General features: G+C 37.9%; 1 protein-coding gene across 1 annotated transcript in view; it reads left to right on the forward strand.

Annotated features, from left to right (window-relative positions):
- Positions 1 to 19,002, forward strand: part of LOC129138470 (MAM and LDL-receptor class A domain-containing protein 1-like) — a 533,920-nt gene that overhangs the window by 465,166 nt on the left and 49,752 nt on the right. Inside the window, exon 2 of the mRNA XM_063807692.1 lies at positions 18,418 to 18,519. The gene's annotated coding sequence lies outside the window, so the exon portion shown is untranslated. The remainder of the gene's footprint in view (positions 1 to 18,417; positions 18,520 to 19,002) is intronic.

A 19,002-nucleotide genomic window follows, 5' to 3' on the forward strand; every position in this document is an offset into this window, starting at 1 on the left:
TTTATGCAGATAGCGGTGTAGATATTTCCACGTTTATACTGATAGCGGTGTAGCTATTTCCATGTTTATGCAGATAGTGATGTAGATATTTCCACATTTATACACTTAGCTGTGTAAATACTTCCACGTTTATAGAGACAGCGGTGTACATATTTCCATGTTTATACAGATAGCAGTGTAGATATTTCCATTTTTATACAGATAGCGGTGTAGATATTTCCATGTTTATTCAGATAGCGGTGTAGACATTTCCATGTTTATACACATAGCGGTGTAGGTATTTCCATCTTTATAAATATAATGGTGAAGATATTTCCATCTTTATACAGATGACGGTGTAGATATTTCCATGTTTATGAAGATAGAATTGTAGATATTTGCCCCTTTACTCAGACAGCAGTGTACATATTTGCATGTTTACACAGATAATGTTGTTGATACTTGCATGTTTGTACCGATAGCAGTTTAGATATTTCCATGTTTATACAGATAGCGGTGTAGATATTTCCATGTTTATACAGATAACTTTGCAGATATTTCCATGTTTATACAGATAGCGGTGTAGATTTTCCATGTTTATACAGATAGTGCTGTAGGTATTTCCATGTTTATTCTGATGGCAGTGTTGATATTTCCATGTTTATACAGATGGCCGTGATGATATTTCCATGTTTATACAAATGGCGGTGTAGATATTTCCATGTTTATACAGATGGCGTTGTAGATATTTCCATGTTTATACAGGTGGTGGTGTAGATATTTCCATGTTTGTACAGATAGCGGTGTAGATAATTCCATTTTAATACAGGTGGCGGTGTAGTTATTTCCATGTTCATGCAGATGGCGGTGTAGATAATTCCATTTTAATACAGGTCGCGGCGTAGATATTTCCATGTTCATGCAGATGGTGGTGTAGATATTTCCACTTTTACACAGAGAGCTGTGTACCTATTTCCATGTTTACACAGATAGCTGTGTAGATATTTCCATATATACACAGATAGTGTTGTAGATATTTCCATGTTTATACACATAGTGGTGTAGATATTTCCATGTTCATAAAGATAGCAGTGTAGATATTTCCATGTTTATACAGATTGCGATGTAGCTATTTCCAGGTTTATACAGATAGAGGTGTAGATATTCCCATCTTTACACAGATTGCATTGTACATATTTCCATGTTTATACAGATGACTGTGTAGATATTTTCATGTTTGTACAGATGGCGGTGTAGATATTTCCATGTTTATACCGATAGCGGTGTAGATATTTCCATGTTTATAAAGATAGTGGTGTTTGTATTTCCATGTTTATACAGATAGTGGTGTAGATATTTCCACGTTTATACAGCTCACGGTGCGGATATTTCCATCTTTCTACAGAAGTCAGAGAAGATATTGCCATGTTTATACAGATAGCGGTGTAGATATTTCCATGTTTACACAGATCGCATTTTAGATAGTTCCAAGTTATGGAGATGGTGGTGTAGATATTTTCATGTTTATAGAGATGGCGGGGTAGATATTTCCATGTTTATAGAGATTGCGGTGTAGATATTTCCATGTTTATAGAGATTGCGGTGTAGGTATTTCCATGTGTTTAGAGATAGCAATGCAGTGGTTTCCATGTTTATACTGATGGCTGTGTAGATATTTCCATGTGTATACAGATGGCAGTTTGGATATTTCCATTTTTATAGAGATGGTGGTGTAGATATTTCCAGGTATATACAGAAGACTGTGTAGCTATTTCCATGTTTATACAGATGGTGGTGTACATATTTCCATGTTCATGGAGATAGCAGTGTAGATATTTACATGTTTATACAGATAGCGGTGCAGATATTTCCTTGTTTATACAGATAGCAGTGTAGATATTTACATCTTTGCACAGATTGTGGTGTAGATATTTCCATCTTTACACAGATATCGGTGTATATATTTCCATATTTACACAGATAGCTGTGTAGATATTTCCATGTTTACACAGTTAGTGTTGTAGTTATTTCCGTGTTTATGCAGATAACGGTGCAGATATTTCCATGTTTACAGAGATAGCGGTGGAGATATTTCCATGTTTACAGAGATAGCATTGTAGATATTTCCATATTTGTACAGATTGCGTTGTAGATATTTCCATCTTTACACAGATAGCGGTGTACATATTTCCATGTTTACACAGTTAGCTGTGTAGATATTTCCAGGTTTACACTGATAGTGTTGTTGATATTTCCATGTTTGTACAGATAGCGGTGTAGATATTTCCATGTTTATAAAGATAGCGGTGGAGGTATTTCCATGTTTATACAGACAGCGATGAAGATATTTCCATGTTTATACAGATAACGGTATAGATATTTCCATGTTTATATAGATAGCGGTGTAGATATTTCCATGTTTATACAGATGGCGGTGTAGTTATTTCCAGGTCTATACAGATCTTGGGGTAGATATTTCCACATTTATACAGATAGCGGTGTAGATATTTCCATGTTTATACAGATAGCGGTGTAGATATTTCCGGGTTTATACAGATAGCGGTGTAGATATTTTCATGTTTATAGAGATAGCGGTGTAGATATTTCCACGTTTATAGAGATAGCGGTTTAGATATTTCCATGTGTATACAGATAGCGGTGTAGATATTTCCACGTTTATAGAGATAGCGTTGTAGATATTTCCATGTTTATACAGATAGCGGTGTAGATATTTCCATGTTTATACAGGTAGCGGTGTAGATATTTCCATGTTTATACAGATAGCGGTGTAGATATTTCCATGTTTACACAGATAGCGGTGTGGATATTTCCATGTTTACACAGATAGCGGTGTAGTTATTTCCATGTTTATAGAGATAGCGGTGTAGATATTTCCATGTTTATAGAGATAGCGGTGTAGATATTTCCAAGTTTATACACATAGCGGTGTAGATATTTCCACGTTTATAGAGATAGCGGTGTAGATATTTCCACGTTTATACAGATAGCAGTGTAGATATTTCCACGTTTATAGAGATAGCGGTGTAGATGTTTCCATGTTTATACAGACAGCAGTGTAGATATTTCCACGTTTATACAGATAGCGGTGTAGTTATTTCCACATTTATAGAGCTTGCTGTGTAGATATTTCCACATGTATACGGATAGCGCTGTAGATATTTCCATGTATATAGGGATAGCGGTGTAGATATTGCCACGTTTATGGAGATAGCGGTGTAGATATTTCCATGTTTATACGGATAGCGGTGTAGATATTTCCACGTTTATAGCGACAGCGGTGTAGATATTTCCACGTTTATAGAGGTTGCGGTGTAGATATTTCCGCATTTATACAGATAGAGGTGTAGATATTGCCACGTTTATAGAGATAGCGGTGTAGATATTGCCACGTTTATAGAGATAACGGTGTAGATATTTCGATGTTTATACAGATAGCGGTGTAGATATTTCCACGTTTATACAGATAGCAGTGTTAGCTATTTCCATGTTTATGCAGATAGCGGTGTAGATATTTCCACGTTTATACTGATAGCGGTGTAGCTATTTCCATGTTTATGCAGATAGTGATGTAGATATTTCCACATTTATACACTTAGCTGTGTAAATACTTCCACGTTTATAGAGACAGCGGTGTACATATTTCCATGTTTATACAGATAGCAGTGTAGATATTTCCATTTTTATACAGATAGCGGTGTAGATATTTCCATGTTTATTCAGATAGCGGTGTAGACATTTCCATGTTTATACACATAGCGGTGTAGGTATTTCCATCTTTATAAATATAATGGTGAAGATATTTCCATCTTTATACAGATGACGGTGTAGATATTTCCATGTTTATGAAGATAGAATTGTAGATATTTGCCCCTTTACTCAGACAGCAGTGTACATATTTGCATGTTTACACAGATAATGTTGTTGATACTTGCATGTTTGTACCGATAGCAGTTTAGATATTTCCATGTTTATACAGATAGCGGTGTAGATATTTCCATGTTTATACAGATAACTTTGCAGATATTTCCATGTTTATACAGATAGCGGTGTAGATTTTCCATGTTTATACAGATAGTGCTGTAGGTATTTCCATGTTTATTCTGATGGCAGTGTTGATATTTCCATGTTTATACAGATGGCCGTGATGATATTTCCATGTTTATACAAATGGCGGTGTAGATATTTCCATGTTTATACAGATGGCGTTGTAGATATTTCCATGTTTATACAGATGGTGGTGTAGATATTTCCATGTTTGTACAGATAGCGGTGTAGATAATTCCATTTTAATACAGGTGGCGGTGTAGTTATTTCCATGTTCATGCAGATGGCGGTGTAGATAATTCCATTTTAATACAGGTCGCGGCGTAGATATTTCCATGTTCATGCAGATGGTGGTGTAGATATTTCCACTTTTACACAGAGAGCTGTGTACCTATTTCCATGTTTACACAGATAGCTGTGTAGATATTTCCATATATACACAGATAGTGTTGTAGATATTTCCATGTTTATACACATAGTGGTGTAGATATTTCCATGTTCATAAAGATAGCAGTGTAGATATTTCCATGTTTATACAGATTGCGATGTAGCTATTTCCAGGTTTATACAGATAGAGGTGTAGATATTCCCATCTTTACACAGATTGCATTGTACATATTTCCATGTTTATACAGATGACTGTGTAGATATTTTCATGTTTGTACAGATGGCGGTGTAGATATTTCCATGTTTATACCGATAGCGGTGTAGATATTTCCATGTTTATAAAGATAGTGGTGTTTGTATTTCCATGTTTATACAGATAGTGGTGTAGATATTTCCACGTTTATACAGCTCACGGTGCGGATATTTCCATCTTTCTACAGAAATCAGAGAAGATATTGCCATGTTTATACAGATAGCGGTGTAGATATTTCCATGTTTACACAGATCGCATTTTAGATAGTTCCAAGTTATGGAGATGGTGGTGTAGATATTTTCATGTTTATAGAGATGGCGGGGTAGATATTTCCATGTTTATAGAGATTGCGGTGTAGATATTTCCATGTTTATAGAGATTGCGGTGTAGGTATTTCCATGTGTTTAGAGATAGCAATGCAGTGGTTTCCATGTTTATACTGATGGCTGTGTAGATATTTCCATGTGTATACAGATGGCAGTTTGGATATTTCCATTTTTATAGAGATGGTGGTGTAGATATTTCCATGTATATACAGAAGACTGTGTAGATATTTCCATGTTTATACAGATGGTGGTGTAGATATTTCCATGTTCATGGAGATAGCAGTGTAGATATTTACATGTTTATACAGATAGCGGTGCAGATATTTCCTTGTTTATACAGATAGCAGTGTAGATATTTACATCTTTGCACAGATTGTGGTGTAGATATTTCCATCTTTACACAGATATCGGTGTATATATTTCCATATTTACACAGATAGCTGTGTAGATATTTCCATGTTTACACAGTTAGTGTTGTAGTTATTTCCGTGTTTATGCAGATAACGGTGCAGATATTTCCATGTTTACAGAGATAGCGGTGGAGATATTTCCATGTTTACAGAGATAGCATTGTAGATATTTCCATATTTGTACAGATTGCGTTGTAGATATTTCCATCTTTACACAGATAGCGGTGTACATATTTCCATGTTTACACAGTTAGCTGTGTAGATATTTCCAGGTTTACACTGATAGTGTTGTTGATATTTCCATGTTTGTACAGATAGCGGTGTAGATATTTCCATGTTTATAAAGATAGCGGTGGAGGTATTTCCATGTTTATACAGACAGCGATGAAGATATTTCCATGTTTATACAGATAACGGTATAGATATTTCCATGTTTATATAGATAGCGGTGTAGATATTTCCATGTTTATACAGACAGCGGTGTAGATATTTCCATGATTATACAGATGGCGGTGTAGTTATTTCCAGGTCTATACAGATCTTGGGGTAGATATTTCCACATTTATACAGATAGCGGTGTAGATATTTCCATGTTTATACAGATAGCGGTGTAGATATTTCCGGGTTTATACAGATAGCGGTGTAGATATTTTCATGTTTATAGAGATAGCGGTGTAGATATTTCCACGTTTATAGAGATAGCGGTTTAGATATTTCCATGTGTATACAGATAGCGGTGTAGATATTTCCACGTTTATAGAGATAGCGTTGTAGATATTTCCATGTTTATACAGATAGCGGTGTAGATATTTCCATGTTTATACAGGTAGCGGTGTAGATATTTCCATGTTTATACAGATAGCGGTGTAGATATTTCCATGTTTACACAGATAGCGGTGTGGATATTTCCATGTTTACACAGATAGCGGTGTAGTTATTTCCATGTTTATAGAGATAGCGGTGTAGATATTTCCATGTTTATAGAGATAGCGGTGTAGATATTTCCAAGTTTATACACATAGCGGTGTAGATATTTCCACGTTTATAGAGATAGCGGTGTAGATATTTCCACGTTTATACAGATAGCAGTGTAGATATTTCCACGTTTATAGAGATAGCGGTGTAGATGTTTCCATGTTTATACAGACAGCAGTGTAGATATTTCCACGTTTATACAGATAGCGGTGTAGTTATTTCCACATTTATAGAGCTTGCTGTGTAGATATTTCCACATGTATACGGATAGCGCTGTAGATATTTCCATGTATATAGGGATAGCGGTGTAGATATTGCCACGTTTATGGAGATAGCGGTGTAGATATTTCCATGTTTATACGGATAGCGGTGTAGATATTTCCACGTTTATAGCGACAGCGGTGTAGATATTTCCACGTTTATAGAGGTTGCGGTGTAGATATTTCCGCATTTATACAGATAGCGGTGTAGATATTGCCACGTTTATAGAGATAGCGGTGTAGATATTGCCACGTTTATAGAGATAACGGTGTAGATATTTCCATGTTTATACAGATAGCGGTGTAGATATTTCCACGTTTATACAGATAGCAGTGTTAGCTATTTCCATGTTTATGCAGATAGCGGTGTAGATATTTCCACGTTTATACTGATAGCGGTGTAGCTATTTCCATGTTTATGCAGATAGTGATGTAGATATTTCCACATTTATACACTTAGCTGTGTAAATATTTCCACGTTTATAGAGACAGCGGTGTACATATTTCCAAGTTTATACAGATAGCGGTGTAGTTATTTCCACGTGTATAGAGACAGTGGTGTAGATATTTTCACGCTTATACTGATAGCGGTGTTGATATTTCCACTTTTATAGAGACAGCAGTGTAGATATTTCCACGTTAATAGAGATAGCGGTGTAGATATTTCCACGTTTATAGAGGCAGCGGTGTAAATATTTCCACGTTTATACTGATAGCGGTGTACATATTTCCAAGTTTATAGAGACAGCATTGTAGATATTTCCACGTTTATGTAGATAGCGGTGTAGATATTTCCGCGATTACAGAGACAGCGGTGTAGATATTTCCACGTTTATACCGATAGCGATGTATATATTTCCATGTTTATTTTGGGCAGGAAGAAGGTAGAAATAAGAAGTGGCAATGTTTTTGGCCATATCGTTGTCTTGACTATTTTATCTGGGTAACTTTATTTGCTAGGCAGGCTAACAAAACTGAATATTTAGCTTTTAGCCTTTGGAATAGAGGTAAGGAAGGAGAACAGATTTATTAGTGGAATAATCAAATATATTTGCTACAGAAACTGGAAATCAACAATGTTTAGAAGTAAACTCCAACTTTCTTTCAAAATCTGTTCCCTCTCGTTCATTCCCTGTTTTAGTCATTGACAGTTGTTTTTTCTCACTCAAAAAGTTAAGAGTAATTTTTACATATTCTTCTCTTTTTTTCACCTTTATATCAATTTGGCTAAAAAATATTATGGAGGGAATGTCCTACCTTATTTCTTAAATTTTCCCCTCTTCTTTATTACTACTATCTATCCAAGCCTGACTTTGTTCTATCCCACATTTTTTCCCCCTATGGGATATTTTTTCTTCCAATTTTAATGTATTCTACTCAACAATCTACTTTCAAAAGATTATACTTTATAACAGACAGCTATGGCCAGGTATCCACTTCTCATAGATCCATCAATATGTCTTACTGCCTCCAGGACAGAATTCAAATATTTTATCATGATATTAGCTCCTCACGATACTGTTCTTTTTCAATAGTCTAATGTCCTCCTTCACATTTCCCCCAAGAATCCCATACTCTGGTCAAAACAAATTACTTGTGAGTTCAGCGACACAGTGTCCTCTAATTCTTGGGTATTATGCAAACCTCTTTTCCTCTGCCCGAAAACCTCATTCCATGACTTTTCTTTTTCTTCTTCTTCTCATTTTTCCTCTCCTTCATCCTCTCCCTATCCTCCCCACCTTCTCTTCCCTCTTTTCTCCCCATTCCTCTCCCCTCTGTCCTCCTCCTACATTTCTCCTCCCTCCTTCCTCCACCTCCCTTGCCTTCTTCCTCTCCTTTCCTTTTTCTTCCTTCTTCTCCCTTCTGCCTTCTTTGTTCCTTCCCTTTCGTTCTTTCTTTCTTTCTTTCTTTCTTTCTTTCTTTCTTTCTTTTCTTTCTTTTCTTTGTTTTTGATATGTCCTTCCACCATTTATGCTCAGGATTCTGAGCAAAAGTTTCTTGTGAGTTGAGGTTTCTTGTGCAGGGAATTTTCCCTTATAGACTATCCCTCCACATTGCCACTACCACACCCTACACACACACACACACACAGACACACACACACAGACACACGTGTATTGATTTATCTCCATGACTAAATTCTAAGTGCCTTGAGGCATAGTTCCTACCCTGTCTAATTCATTTGTGGACCCTAGAACAGAACAAGCACTGAATAAATATAGATTGACCAAATGATTGAACAAGAACATGTGCAGTTATTCAAATGCCAAATATTTGAGATTTTGGATTATTTCTTCTTCCTTGTGAGATACATGTGCTCTATTCCATAAAAAAGCAGATTTAAATAAAATATCAAGGGAAGAAGTTTTTAACACTACTTACATTTGTGCTAAGTATGTTATATTATTTCTAGGTTTTTGTTTTATTATGAAAAATGAAGCTAAGTCCTCAAACTATATAATGAGGCTTTATTGAAGAAGAATTAATCTGGGCCAAGCATTTCCCATATTTTAATAGACATACAGGTAATTTTGCCATATTATAACAGAATTATTGTATTTAGAAATGAGTGGACTTAAAGAAAATGAGTGGACTTAAGTTGTAACATAGCCGTCTTGTGGTAAGTCTTTTTGGTTTATAGAAATGATTGTTTAGGAGGCTGAGGTGGACAGAACACTTGAGGTCAGGAGTTCAAGACCAGCCTGGCCAACATGGTGAAACCCCATCTCTACTAATAATACAAAAATTAGCTGGGCATGATGGTGTGCCACTGTAATCCCAGCTACTCCAGAGGGTTGAACCTGGGAGGTGGAGGTTGCAGTGAGCCGAGATGGCACCACTGCACTCCAGCCTGGGTGACAGAAAAATACTCTGTCCTGGAAAAAAAAAATGATATTTAGATTTCCTAAAAAGACTTCTTTTCACATACGTGGGCAACTATGCACCTGCCCTACACACCCCAGGGCTAGTATATTAGTCTATTATGGCTGCCATAACAAAGTACCTCAGACTGTGTTACTCAAACAATAGAAATTTATTTTTTCTTGATTATTGAGGCCAGACATCCAAGTTCAAAATGTCAGCAGGATTGATTGAGTTTTGTGTCCTTTCTTCTTGACTTATAGATGGTGTTTTCTCCCTGTGTCTTCACATGGTCATTCTATACCTGACTATGACCTAAACTCTAGTTTAAGTACGCCAGCCATATTGGATTAGGGCCACCCTGGTTACCTCATTTTACCTTAGTTAGCTCTATAAAGCCTGTATTTCCAATACAGTCACTTTCAGTAGTACTTTGGGTTAACACTTCAACATAGGAATTTTGGGAGGCATGATTTAACCCATAATAACCAAGTTCCAGACAACTAGAAACAGCTTCTATGTTCTAGGGCCTGCTGACATCATTAAAACTAGCCAGTCCTAGGCTTGCTTACCCTGCCTCCCCTGCTTCTTCTCCTAGAAACCAGAAGAAAGTTTCTTACCCACATTTCACTCCTCTTCCTCTGCCTCCTGACTGACGCTGGGACTTTCCCACGTGCTCCCTCTTCTTGGAGAGGAGGTGTCTAGAGACACTCAAGAGGAGGTCTATACTCTGGGTGACCAAATAATCTGTATAACAGACCCCCATGACACGAATTTACCTATATAACAAACCCACATATGTACCCCGAAGTTAAAATAAAAGCTTTTTTTTAAAAGTAAAAAACAACTCATAGAGCTGAATACTGGAAAATAGGAACTTTACCATATGTAAATTTATAAATAAATTTTAAAATGAAATGACCAACTTTTAAAGTTGAAAAATTCTGAGATGAGGAAGTTTATAATATATGGCTTATTTATTATACCGTTATTTATGAAAATGAAACTATTATTTTACCATATATATTTCTCTTTACTCTAAAAATATATCATGAAGTCAGGAGTTCAAGACCAACCCGGGCAACATGGTGAAACCCTGTATCTACTAAAAATATAAAAATTAGCCAGGTGTGGTGGCACATACCTGTAATCCCAGCTACTGGGGAGGCTGAGATGGGAGAATCGCTTGAACCCAGGAGGCAGAGGTTGCAGTGAGCTGAGATCACGGCACTGCACTCCAGCCTGGGTGACAGGGTGAGATCCCATCTCAAACAAAAGAAAAAAGAAAAAAATACTTATAAGCTATTTTATTTATAAAACTGCTTAGTATTAGGTATGTTCACAGTTTCTGAACACTTTGCAAATTGGACAATAAAACTAATTTTTAATATGAAAGAAATTGTTTAGCCTATTTCCAGATTTTCAAACAATACCGTTCTAACCTCTGCCCCTTCCAAGATATGAAATTTTATTGTACATTTATTGAAAAGAGGATCACTTTAGATTTTACCAAAGTAGCTAGTATGAAAAAAAAATCAAGCCTTGCTATTGTGATTAAATAAGAACATGTTTAATCACTGATTCTTGAATAACACTGATTCTTAAAGAAACAGCTGATTATAATTTTGTATAACGATTTCATGCTGTGGCTCACAATCAGAATATTTTGAATATTCTGTGAATATTTTTAGATTGGTTTTTCAGGACTTTGCCTAAGTCTCATTTGTAAAGCCCTCAAATATACCAATCATCCCTTTATTAGAATCTGAATGATGCATATATATTATCCAGTTAAATAACTAAGGACCTTTTTTATTTTAGTAGCTTCCAGTTCTCTTTTAAGAGACAGTAACTGTTCCTTCCTTGAAATCCACTACAAATAAGGATAACTGACACATTGTCTAAAACCTGTGGAGTAAAAACTGGGTGTCAATTATAACTTTTACCACAATGGCCTTGAGACTTGGACTTCATTTTCTACCCTCTGAGAGAGTCTGGACAATTTCATTTAATCTGTTTGTGCAAGATAAGATTGGAAGGATGGCAGGCCCTAGACATGTGACTTCAGTGGTACAGACACCTTGAAATGGTTGGCAAAGCCTTATTCCACTAATCATGTATCATTGATGGAGGATTTGAAAACCCCTAAAATCATATTGTACTGCCAGATTGTGGTACAATGTAAGAATAAGAGAAAGAGAGTTGGGCACAGTGGCTCACACCTGTAATCTCAGCACTTTGGGAGGCTGAGGTGGGCAGATCACCTGAGGTCAGGAGTTCGAGACCAGCCTCAACCTGGCCAACATGACAAAACCCTATCTCTACTAAAAATACAAAAATTAGCCAGGCGTGGTCGTGGGCCCCTGTAGTCCCAGCTACTGGGGAGGCTGAGGCAGGAGAATCGCTTGAACCTGAGAGGCAGAGGTTGCAGTGAGCCGAGATTGTGCCACTGCACTCCAGCCTGGGCAACAGAGTGAGACTCTGTCTCAAAAAAAAAGAAAGAAAGAAAGAAAGAAAGAGTGAGAGGAGAGAGGGAAGAAGGGAGAATTAATATGAGTATAAATAACTGACATCTTTAATAACTTTGAGCTCTGGGATTGAATGCACTAAAACAAAAATAGCTGTCCAGATTTATTAATTGATAATTTATGCATACCAGGCCAAAATACTTACTCATATACCACTGGTTTTATGGTTGTAAATTCCAGTTTTCAGGCCAAAGGTAGTTAAAGTGGTAGACACTGGTGAAAGAAATGTAATACATTTGACAAAAGCTACGTTTTTAATTCCATGCAATTTGTACTCAACTGTTTTGCTATTTTTGTTTATAGTGCTTCTGGGGTTTTTTTTGTCTTGTGTAAATAGTGATGAATTAGAGATAATATGCAACATTTAACTGAACTATGGCCAATATTTAGTTATGTAGCTCTAGGGACAGAAGATTTGTAGCTATTATATGAATCTACAAAAATTACAGTTTTAATTGTGTCATGGTAATCGTTATTGTGCAATCTTAGCTTCATTTATTGCCAACATTCCCTTAATTGCATATGCAGCTTTGTTTTTAGTGCATCTTACATTCAAGAGGATTTGCATATTCATCATTTGTAAACTCCCATTATGAGAAACCAGATTGTGGATGCATTCATAAATCATTTCCATAACCAATTGCTTCAGTTTTATCACAAATAAAAGTGAACATGATGTATATTGAGTCTACAATGTTTTAAAATTTTTCGTCAGGTTGTTCTTAGGCCATTTATTCATTTATCAAACAAGTATACATTGAGCACCTATTATGCCAATAAGTTTTTTAGATAGTCATGTGATAGCAGTGAAAAAGCAAATAGTAATCATTGCGTTCACCAAGCTTACAATTTAGTCAGGGAGAAAAATGATACTAAGCAAATAAATAAAAAATATAGTTTATGTCAAGTGGTGATATTTGCTATGGAGAACAGTAAAACAAAGAAACTGTGATAAGAAGTTCTAGAAATGAGGATGAGATGGTGATGTTTAAATAGTCAGTATGGTCACATTACAACATATAATCTGAGAAAAATAGCTAAACAATAGAGGAAATAAGCCATGTGAATATTACATATGTTGACAAAAAGAGTCAAGCTCTGTAATATATTAAAAGAGATTTATTCTGAGCCAAACATGAGTGATCAATGGCGCATGACACAGTCCTCAGGAGATCCTGAGAACAGGTGCCCAAGGTAGTTGGGCTACAAGTTGGTTTTACACAATTTGTGGAGACATAAAATATCAATCAATGAATGCAAGATGTGCATTGGTTGAGTTTAGAAAGGCAGAACAACTGGAAGAGGGGGCTTCCAGGTCATAGGTAGATTCATAGATGTTCTGGTTGACCATTGGTTGAGTTATTATCTGAAGACCTGGAATCAATAGAAAATAATGTCTAGGTTACAATAAGAGCTCGTAGAGACCAAGGTTTTACCATGTAGATGAAGCCTCCAGATAGCAAGCTTCAGAGAAAATAGACTGTAGATGTTTCTTATCATACTTAGTTTGTTCTACCAGTAATTGCAAAAGGGAGGAGGGTATAATGAGGCATGTCTGCCTTCACTTTCCCATCATGGCATGAACTAGTTTTACAGGTTAACTTCGGAATGTCTGTAGATGAGAGGAGGAGTCCATTCAGATGGTTGGGGGCTTAGGATTTAATTTTTTTATTTATATATCCAGCTATAAATGCAGAGGCCTTGAGGAAAGAGGCTTTGGTTTATATGAGGAAGGTCATAGTAAGGCATTGATGTTTACTTCATGTAGGAAGAAAACCCTTGGAAGGGCTTTAAGCAGAGGAGACATGATCTGACCGTCAAGATTATAGTGGAGCAGGGACAAGGACAGAAAGACAAATTAAGAAGTTACTAAGATGATCAGGAAAGAGATGATGTTTCCTGAGCCAGAGTTGGTAGCAGTAGTGGAGGTCGTAAGATGTAGTTGGATTCTGGATGTGTTTTATTGATAATGCAGAAATTTGCTGATGGATTGCATGTTTGGTGAGAGAGAGAGAAAGAGATGAGTCTTGGAAGACCCCAAATTTCTCGCCTTAACTGGAAGTATGGAGTTTAATTAACTGGGATAAGAAAGGCTTTGGGAAGAGAAAGTTTACGTTGAGAAAAATCAGAGGTTTATTGAGATAGTAACCGCCCAAGGGGTTCACCTTGCCAGCTGCCTGGGCAGAGCCAATTCATCAAGATGGGAATTGCAATAGAGAAAGAGTAATTCATCCAGAGCCAGCTATGTGGGAGACTGGAGTTATATTATCATGCAATCAGTCTCGCTGAGCATTCAGGGATCAGAGTTTTTAAGGATAACTTGGTGGGTGGGGGGAAGCCAGTGAGCCAGGAGTGCTGACTGGTCAGAGATGAAATCATAGGAAGTTGGAGCTCTCTTCTTGTGCTCAGTCGGTTCCTGGGTTGAGGCCACAAGATCAGATGAGCCAATTTATTGACCTGGATGGTGCCAGTTGATCCATCAAGTGCAGGTTCTGTGAAATATGTCAAGCACTGATCTTAGAAGCAGTTTAGGGAGGGTCAGAATCTTGTAGCCTCCAGCTGCATGACTCCTAAACTATAATTTCTATTCTTGTGGCTAATGTTAGTCCTATAAAGGCAATCTAGTCCCCAGACAAGAAAGAGGTCTGCTTTGGGAAAGGGCTGTTACCATCCTTGTTTAAACTATAAACTAAGTTCCTCCCAAAGTTAGTCCAGTCTCCACCCAGGAATGAGCAAGGACAGCTTGGAAGTTAGAAGCAAGATGGAGTCGATTAAATTAGGTCTGTTTCACTGTCTCAGTCATACTTTTGCAAAGGTGGTTTCAAGATTTAGACCTATTTCTGTGACCCGAGGGAAGAGGCTTAAGTCAGTATCAGGATACTGCTGGAGTGCAGAGTTGGAGTCCACAAAAATTTTGGGCCTGAGGTATAATTTTATGAGTCCCCAGCATTTAGGAAAGGGTTTAATAGCATGTTACTAGGTGATATTAACAAGGTTGTGGGTGTGTAGAGAGGAGAAGAGATGGAGGGACTGAGCTTCCAGGCAGTCTCATGTTGAGCAGATGAGGGAAAACCACAAGAGAGACTGAGAAAAAAAATAGGTGGTAACACAATCAGAAAACCAGAAAAGAGTTCTATGCAAAAGCCTGGTGAAGAAAATATTTCAAGAAAAAGGGAGGGATCAGCTCTGTCCAATATTAGTGATAGGTCAAATATGTTGATGAAAAAAATTAAATATGAGATTTAGCAATATAGAGGTCAATCTTGATATATGCAGTTTCAGGGGAGTGGTAAAGGTGATGAAAAAACAAACAAACAAATAAGGAATAAAGTACTGATCCATGCTACAACATGGATGAACCTCAAAAACATTTTGCTGAGTGAAAGGAAGCAAGCACAAAGGCTACAGCCTGCATGATTCCATTTATGTGAAATAGCAGTGTCGGCAAATCCATAGAGATAGAAAGCAGATGTAGTGGCTGCCAGGGTAGGGGGGTGAAGAGAGAATGGTGAAGTGACTGATGGGTACAAGTGATGAAAATGTCTTGGAATTAGGTAGCTTGATGATTGCACAACATTTCAAATTTAATAAAAGCCACTGACTTGTACACTTTTTTGTTGTAGTTGTTGAAGCAGAGTTTCGCTCTTGTTGCCCAAGCTGGAGTGCAGTGGCACGATCTCAGTTCACTGCAACCCTGCCTCCCGGGTTCAATTGATTCTCCTGTCTCAGCCTCCTGAGTAGCTGGGACTACAGGCATGCAACACCACACCTGGCTAATTTTTGTATTTTTAGTAGAGACGGAGTTTTGCCATGTTGACCAGGCTGATCTTGAACTCCTGACCTCAGGTGATCCATCTGCCTCAGCCTCCCAAAATGCTGGGATTACAGGCATGAGCCACTGTGCCCGGCCTTTTTTTTTTTTTTTTTTGAGTTCGACTCTCACTCTGTTGCCCAGGCTAAAGTGCAGTGGTGCGATCTCGGCTCACTGCAACCTCCGCCTCCTGGGTTCAAGCAATTCTCCTGCCTCAGATTTCCTAGCTGGGATTACACGCGTGTGCCACCATGCCTTGCTAATTTTTGTATTTTTAGTAGAGATGGGGTTTCACCATGATGGCCAGGCTGGTCTCGAACTCCTGAACTCAAGTGATCCACCTGCCTCGGCCTCCCAAGTGCTGGGATTACAGTTGTGAGCCACTGTGCCCAGCCTACTTGTACACTTTAAAATAGATAAAATGGAAATGGTTAATGATATGTTTTGTGAAGTTTATCTCAATTAAAAAAACTGTTATTGACATAGATTCAAGAGAGAATAGGAGAGGAAAGAACTGGTGTTTGAGTCAGTGTGAGAATAGGCAGAACTTTGAGAAGTTAGTTGGAGAAGGTTGTCGGATCAGGAGAATGTTTTTCTAAGATGGATGAAGTTTTGGCCATTTAGGTCCTGAAGGAAATGATCTTGTAGAGAAAGAGAACACATCGTTGTAAATGAGAGGAGAGGAAATTGGCAGCATGATTCCTTAAATAGCCGAGCAGAGATGAAATTTCTGTCTAAATGGAAGACGTCATCCAGAGAAGGGCATGGAGAGTTGACCCGCTCCTACAGGGGGCAAAGCGTGTGGACAGCTGGCCAGTGAGATTGATGATGCGACTTGTAAAGTTTTATTCTGATTTCTCTCATTTTCCCAATGAAATGTGAAGCAAGGTGGTGAGCTGAGAATGACAATAGGGAAGGAAGAGCTGGAAGTTAAAAGAGGGAATAGAAAGCTTTGAATAGTTGTCTAGGAATGCGGAAAAGGAAAGAATGAGGGTCACCCTGATGCCAATGGAGTGAGTAGTCATGAATACGAAGTCATTTCAGTCTGCATGATTGTGGACAAAGTGAAATCTGCATGATTTCTTCACTCATTCAGCTGCACAGATACAGGCTAGAGTAAGTGAAGGGATTTATTTTCTAGAGTTTTTTCCATGAGAGTATGGAGAAGTATGAGCATGGCCAGGGAGTGATTGCTTGTCTGACATCTCTAATGAAGGAAATGAAGACAAGATAGGTGAGGGAAATAACTGAAAATAATTTAGGATCCTGGGCTTGTAGAAGCTGGCGCAGCTGAAATATTCTTAGAGTAGAGATATGAAAAGAAGTGAGCTGGACAGATAAGGATGATGGTTGGTGAGTGGACCACTTGAAATGAAGACAAGGAAACGTTATCATCATTAGTAATGGTAATACTTCTTTTGAAGAGTGATGGCAAAGGTTGTTTTTCATCAAAGTTCTCCTTCAAAGTCATCAATAAGAAGAGATCAAGAAACTGAGAAGCAAATAAAAGTGAATATTTACATGACAGAGAATGACAGTGAGCTCAGAGCTAGAATCTTCAGGGGTTGAGGGACAGGGCATCCTCAGGGCTCACCTACAGTGTCTGTAGGTGATTGTAACAAGCTGGAACAATGAGGGGTGCCATTTGACATGAGAGTCAAAGCTTGGGTATTTAGGAAGGTCAGAGGGAGAATTGTCTGCAAGTGGTATGGGCAGAAAGGACTCCTAGTCTACCTTCAAGTCTTATATTGGGGGGCTTGGGGAAAAGAAAACAAAAACATAGGCACAATTTTTTTTTTTTGAGATGGAGTCTCGCTCTGTCACCCAGGGTGGAGTGAAGTGGCGTGACCTTTGCTCACTGCAACCTCCACCTCCTGGGTTCAAGCAATTCTCCTGCCTCAGCCTCCCTAGTAGCTGGGATTATGGATGCATGCCACCATGCCCAGATAATTTTTGTATTTTTAATAGAGACGGGGCTTCACCATGTTGGCCAGGCTCATCTTGGACTCCTGACCTCAGGTGATCCACCCTCCTTGGCCTCCCAAAGGCCAGTCCATGCCTGGGATTACAGGTGTGAACCACCATGGCCGGCCAACAGACACAATTTGGGAAGGCTTCAGAGAAAGCAGTTCCAGGGAAGATCCACCTTCCACGTTTAAGGGGCACCATATCTTGTATTGGACACATGTACAACTGTCCTTCAAATAGTAGACTCTGAGTTCCAACATTAGGGCAATTTTTTTACTCCTATGAAGGATTGGCTTTGGGGCTTGCCTGTCATTATGGAGATATGATTAAAATTCTGAAACATTGGCATAGTTGTTTTGTTCTGTTTTTTTCTGTCTCTATTTGAGTGGTGTGTGTGTGTGTGTGTGTGTGTGTGTGTGAGAGAGAGAGAGAGAGAGAGAGAGAGAGATAGGGTTACCTAAAGGGTGATGACACCATAAAGAGAAATTGGTTACAGAGTGCTTTGTAGAATGAATATTAACATTAAAGCAAAATACATGAGTCTTTCCAGTTGCACCTGCATTTCACTTCTTGCCAATCTTTAAATTTAACAGATGGAATTTTACTGTGTCAAGAAGCATTGAATGCTGAGAGGGAGCTATGTCATCCAGATACAGATCTCTGCAGATTTGATGCTACAGATGAAGAGTTGAGATGTAAGTGTTAAATTGAGATATTCACTTTTCTGGTATATATGCAATATGTGAGACTCAGAGACCACTCACAGGAAAGTGCACACGCCAACCTTTGTTGCCATTAATGTCCTAGTTTTAGCTGGAGTGTTATTGGGAGGCTGTGGTGGTTTATACTAAATACATCAATTTAAGGCGATGTCATTTTGTGAAACAAACTAAAGCCATTGTGGAATGATATGCAATGTTTCTTCTATAAAATTTCAGTGTGATTATGAATAGTAAATAATTTAAACTAACTAATCTAATCCCATAAAGTAGGTAAGGTAAAATATAAAGCCATTTTAAAAATTGTTGACTGGGTATGGTGGCTCATGCCTGTAATCCCAGCACTTTGGGAGGCCGGGATGAGAGGATTGCTTGAGGCCAAGAGCTCAAAATTAGCCTGGGCAATATAGCAAGATGTCATCTCTACCAAAAAAAAAAAAAAAAAATTACCTGAGCATG

The sequence above is a fragment of the Pan troglodytes genome, chromosome 23, assembly GCF_028858775.2.
Source record: "Pan troglodytes isolate AG18354 chromosome 23, NHGRI_mPanTro3-v2.0_pri, whole genome shotgun sequence".
NCBI lineage: Eukaryota > Metazoa > Chordata > Mammalia > Primates > Hominidae > Pan > Pan troglodytes.